Raw genomic sequence first — 6,260 nt, 5'->3', positions numbered from 1 at the left:
TGAGATCTCATTTGTTTCTATCACTGAATAATATTTGTATCACCCGTTTAATATTTCACTTTTTTTCATAGATTCTGCATAAGCAGAATAACCAGAATCTGTGAAAAGAAAGATGACATACTGAACTTTATTAAAATTTAAAATTGGCCAGGCACAGTGGCTTACACCTGTAGTCCCAGAAATTTGAGATGCCAAACTGTATGGATCACCTGAAGTCAGGAGTTCAAGACCAGCCTGGCCAACATGGGGAAATCCTGTCTCTACTACTGAACAACAACAACAACAAAAAAATTGCTAGGCATGGTGGTGGGTGCAGGTAATCCCAGCTACTCCAGAGGCTGAAGCAGGAGAATTGTTTGAATCCAAGAGGTAGAGGTTGCCGTCAGCTGAGATGGTGTCACTGCACTCCAGGCTGAGCAACAAGGGTGAAACTCCATTTCAAAATAAAATAAAATAAAATAAAATTGAAAACTTATGCTGTACAACATATAATGTTAATAGTATGACAAAGCAAGTCATAGACTGGGAGAAAACATTTTGGAAACACATTTCAGATAACGACTTGTATCCAAAATATACAAAAACGCTTCAAAATCAAGGATAAGAAGTTGAAAAAAAAAAAAATCACCCAATTAGCCAGGCTCAGTGTTTCATGCCTGTAATCCCAACACTTTAGGAGGTCGAGTCGGGAGGATCATGAAGTCAGGAGCTCCAGACTAGCCTGACCAACATGATGAAACCTCATCTCTACTATAAATACAAAAGTTAGCCTGGTGTGGTGGTGAGATCTTGTATCCCAGCTACTCAGGAGGCTAGCGCAGGAGAATCGCTTGAATCTGGGAGTCGGGGGTTGCAGTGAGCCAAGATCGCGCCACTGCACTCCAGACTAGGCTACAGAGAGAGACTCCATCTCAAAAAATAAATAAAAAATAATAAATAAATAAATAAATAAGGATGCAAAAAATAATGAGTATAGGACCTGGGGAAGATTTACCACTTAATGTAGAGACAGGAATAGACAATAGGCCAGAATACATGGTGAGGGTGAATCATTCACTTTAAAGGAATGAATGTGACTAACAGCATCCAGTTGTACTTTTTTTTTTTTTTTTTTTGAGACAGAGTCTCGCTCTGTCCCCAAGACAGGAGTGCAGTGCCGTGATCTTGGCTAATGAAATCCCCACCTCCTGGGTTCATGCCATTCTCCTGCCTCAGCCTCCCAAATAGCTAGGACTACAGGCGCGTGTCACTATGCCCTGCTATTTTTTTTCGTATTTTTTTAGTAGAGAGTGTTTGTGTACTTTTTTGTATTTTTAGTGTTAGCCAGGACAGTCTTAATCTCCTGACCTTGTAATCGCCTGCTTTGGCCTCCCAAAGTGCTGGGATTACAGGCATGAGCCACCACCCCCAACCGCAGTTGTACTTTAAAGGAATGAAAGTGGCTAAGAGCATCCGGTTGTACAGAAATGACTTGAGCCATAGGATAAAGACAGATGGAAATTTTAAGGTTGTTTGTAAGACTGACAAGCCTCTCAAATCCAGATATTCATGATATAAAGAGTGAACATGGGCCAGACGTGACAGCTCACTCCTGTAATGCCAGCACTTTGGAAGGCTGAGGCCGGTGGATCACGAGGTCAAGAGATCAAGAATATCCATTCAGAAATCCTGTCTCTACTAAAAATACAAAAATTAGCTGGGCGTGGTGGAGCGTGCCTGTATTCCCATCTACTTGAGAGGCTGAGGCAGGAGAACTGCTTGAACCTAGGAAGTCGAGGTTGCAGTGACCCGAAATTGTGCCACTGCACTCCAGCCTGGCAACAGAGAGAAACTCAGTCCTAAAAAAAAAAAAGAGTGAACATGTAGGAAGAAATTTTGCATTTCTAAGGAGCTTTAGAGACATAATGGGCAGTCCCAGCAGGATGCCACAGAATTGAAATAAATATTTTTGAATTTTCAAGAGTTAAGTATGCTCATAGGAGGAGGGAGTATTGAACAAAAGGGAAAAAATAGAATGCAAATGTGTTACAGGACTGAGAAGTCATTGGAACTAGACAGAAAGGGACCAAAACAAGAGAGAAAGAAGGAGAAGCAAGAATAAGGATGGGGATGAGATTCCAGGGAAGGGTGTGCATGTTTAAGAGAGAGAGAAGAAATAGAGAGAGACAGAGACACACAGAGAGAGATTGAGAGAGACACACAGAGAGAGACAAAGAGAGAGACAGAAAGAATGAAGGAGAGTAAAAAACACAAACAACAGAAAAACCTACAAAACTTTAAGACACAATGTTGCTTGAAAATCTATGGAGGGATTTCATGTAGCATTTGTTTAGAAATCAATTATTTTGCAAAATTCTTGCTTCCTCCCTGCTGTAGTGTTTTTGCATGAGATCAATTATTTTTAGTTCTGATTTTTACTTAGAATTCAGCTTCAACTCTGGGAGAAGAGTCAGATTTTAACTTCTGCTTTTAAGGCTGTTTTCCTCAAATCTGTGTGATAATGATGCCAAACCAAGAGTTAAGAGTCAAAGAAAATAATATGCATTCAAAAACATGTCAGTGACAGATGGCACGTTGCTTGCTAAAAGCTCTACTTTCATGTTTAAAGTTGCATTTGACAACTTGAATTGGCTCTTTTTTCTTTTCCTACAGGGATAATGATGAATACTGTCCACATATTCTAGTGGTAAGAAGAATGATGGGAAGCCTGTACAACACTGACAGTTATTTTATTATCTCCTCCTACTAGAACACAGCTCAGACCATGAAAGGGTTCTGGATGGCAGAATTCTGTTCCAAATTCTATTATGAATTAGGATTCAAATTTCTCCTACAAAATGGTCTATAAGATTCCAGATAGTCATGTTTGCTTTTTCATTTCCAAGAGGGTTGAATGAAATATGTGATCATTACATTCCTATTATCTTATTAATACTTACTTTGAATTACTAAAAACATATCATGGTATGTTTGTTTCTTATAATCCTTTGACATTTAAGCAAAGTGTTCAGGAATACTTAAAACTATACTAATTTTTGAAAGAATATACCTATTGTATTTTTACTATAAATCACATTTTTTTTCCTTTCATGAACTAAACTATTCATGCATTAAAAGTTGCCTCTTAGGTTAAATATGTAAGGAACGTCTTTATTACTTTTAACACTGAAGATAATCATAGGCAATACAAAATGACAAACACGTTTACAGATTTAGGGCCTTAATAAAACCCAATGGAGCCATTAATTCAATTTATTTATCAGTGGTTAAAAGAATGTACATTATTTTCCAAATATAAAACTTTTCCTCAGTGTTAAAAGAAACCTAAATTATTTTGTTGTTATTTCAAGCCTAAAATGGCCAGGTGTCTAAATATTTGATGAAGGATAAATGTATACAATTATTACTAATCATACCAATTGTTACTTCAATAAGATACAGCAAAAACAGTAAATATGCATCAGGACAAAATAAATAAAATACAAATAAATAAAATTTATGTTTGCATTCTTCTGTCCAAATCCTACCTAAATTTTTTCCATATAACATCCTCACTTCTGCTGCAATTTTTTTATTCTTACATTCTATTACTTATTTGTTCTCATCATTTTTTTAAACTGTCTTTGGCTTTTTTCTTTTGTTTGTTTCTCTTTCTTTATTTACACTTTTTTGGCGGCAGGGCAAGGTCTCATTCTATCACCCAGGCTGGAGTGCAATGATGATGCCATTACAGCCCTCTGTAGCCTCGAAATCCTAAGCTCAAGCAATCCTCCTTTCTCAGCCTGAGTAGCTAGGACTACATGTGTGTGCCTCCATGGCCACCTATTTTTCAAATTAATTTTTGTAGAGACAAGATTTCACTCTATTGCCCAGGCTGGTCTCGAACTCCTTGGTTCAAGTGATCCTCTTGCTTTGGCCTCCCAAACTGCTGGGATTACATGTGTAAGCCACCACACCTGGCATGTCTAGACAACTGACAGTAATGTAAGAAGAGAAGACCAACAGAAGTAGGTGATTTGAGTTTACATCTAGAAATTGTCACCAACCACCAACACAGGTCCTGATAATTGCTTGAATATCAGAGAGCTTGGCTGATTAAATCACTGTCCTTTAGATCCAATAACCTTCTTTTGAATCTCTTCACCATAGCCCTTCTTCTTCTAAACCAAAATTAACCCAGGTGTGATAATACAAAGTTCAAATTAAGCTAGGACTTACATTTCCACCTGCAGAATTCATAAGGTGATAGCATATGCATAGATCGGAGAAGGGGACAAAAGAGAATAGTGATTAATCTGTGAATGAGACAGTCACCTCTGGGGTTCTTCTAGGAACGTTTCAGAACAAGTATGCATTCTTCATATTTAGAGACCATAAAGACATGAAGATCTAGAAGGTGTTTGCATAAGATGTTTATATCAGATTCGGGATGTGAAAAATACAAATTGTTTTCATGTGCTGCTTCGTGAAAGAATTTTAGTAAAGCAAACTGGAGCAGATTTAAAGACAAAGTCCAGTGGTTGATAGATTGAAGGTTTTCTTTTGGTGACTATGAGAGAAATAGATGTTTGGTTTAGTAAGTAACAAAAATGTTTATGCACTATAACGAAAGGCCTATCTCCCTGGATAACACAGGATTATGAAATGTATAGATGAGAATCACTGTAGTCTTGGACCAGCTCTCACTGTCTGTAGATTGGGAAACTAGGACTGATATGATTTGGCTAAGTCCCCATCCAAATCTCATCTTGAATTGTAATCCCCATAATGTCCACATGTCAAAGGAGGAACCCAGTGAGAGGTGATTGGATCATGACAGCAGTTTCCCCCACGCTGTTCTCATGATAGTGAGGGAATCCTCATGAGATCTGATGATTTTATAAGGCAGTTTTCCCTGCTCTTGCTAGCTCTCTTTCCTGGCCCCATTTGTGGGGAAAGTCTTTGCTTTCCCCTTCACTTCCACCATAATTGTAAGTTTCTTGAGGCCACCCCAGCCGTGTGGAATTGTGACAATTAAAACCCTTTTCTTCATAAACTACCCAGATTTGGGAAGTTTGAAATGAACTAATACAAAGATATTTGTTTAAATTTTCCCTGTGTTAGGATTCTCACAAATCAGGTCAGTTTAATGTCTATTTGCCTTATTTTGTATTCATGTTAAGCTTAAATACATTGCCTGGATCACAGTGAGAAAAAAATGTGTCAACAAATCCTCTTAATTATAAATAATGAATACCCATACTCGTTTTGATTTAACGTCCCTGGTAACACAATCTCTCTGTTTGCTCTCTAGAGATAACTCTACTGAACATACTGATGACATCTAGCATGTCCTGGCCTTGCCTTCCTTAATTCAAGTTGACTGCATGTGTTACTAAGAAATCCTGTGTTGAATGAATAAGGCTGAAGCCAATGAGACCTGCATGTTGACAGAAAAGGAAAGAGGCCAGCATGTGAGAGAGAGGAAATAGGAACAAATCATTGTGATTTGCAAATTCACTAAAGTTACCAATAACCCCCAAATCAATGCTCATGGTGGGCTGCGGGTCCCTCAAATATACTTGTAGGGTAGCAAAAAATCAGCACACAGGTTTGCAATTGAGGGGAAATGAGGTGACTCTCTGTGTTCTTGTTTCAACTCTCATATAGTAAACCTGTGTTCTTTTCATGAACTATTTTGTGCTAGATTTTTCATGTTTTTGTCCTTTTTTTGGTGACTTTGATGTTTTAAATGGTCCCCAAATATACCCTGGAAGTGATGTTTAATGTTCCTAAGTTCAGGAAGGCTGTGACTTGCCATACAAAGAAAATGTTCAGGCATGAGTGACAGCACAAGTGGTCTGAATTCAATGTTAAAGTATAGAAAGCATATCTCTAATAAGGTATTGTATCTTTAAAAGAGAAACATACATTTAAAAAGTTGTATATTTGCCAGGAGCAGTGACTCATGCCTGTAATCCCAGCACTTTGGGTTTGAATTTTCTGTGAAAAAATAGAAAAAAACAGAAACCCATTAGGAATAGGATTAGAATTTAGTTTATGATAGAATTTAGTTTATGATTGCTCTGAGGAGAGTTGCCATCTGTCCCCTCTTAAGTCTTTCTGGCCTTGACTGTTGAATGGAGATACATCTTGCATTGGAGCAAGACTTATGAGAAAAGGTGAGAGATTAAACAGATTCATTAAGATAAATAAGGCAATCTGAAAAGACACCTCTGGACAAACACAGAATGGAGTGTGAACCGGGGATCAGATACATG

Source organism: Pongo pygmaeus, chromosome Y, assembly GCF_028885625.2.
Source record: "Pongo pygmaeus isolate AG05252 chromosome Y, NHGRI_mPonPyg2-v2.0_pri, whole genome shotgun sequence".
Classification (NCBI taxonomy): domain Eukaryota; kingdom Metazoa; phylum Chordata; class Mammalia; order Primates; family Hominidae; genus Pongo; species Pongo pygmaeus.
The sequence above is the reverse complement of the archived record's forward strand: the minus strand, read 5'-3'. Positions refer to the sequence as shown.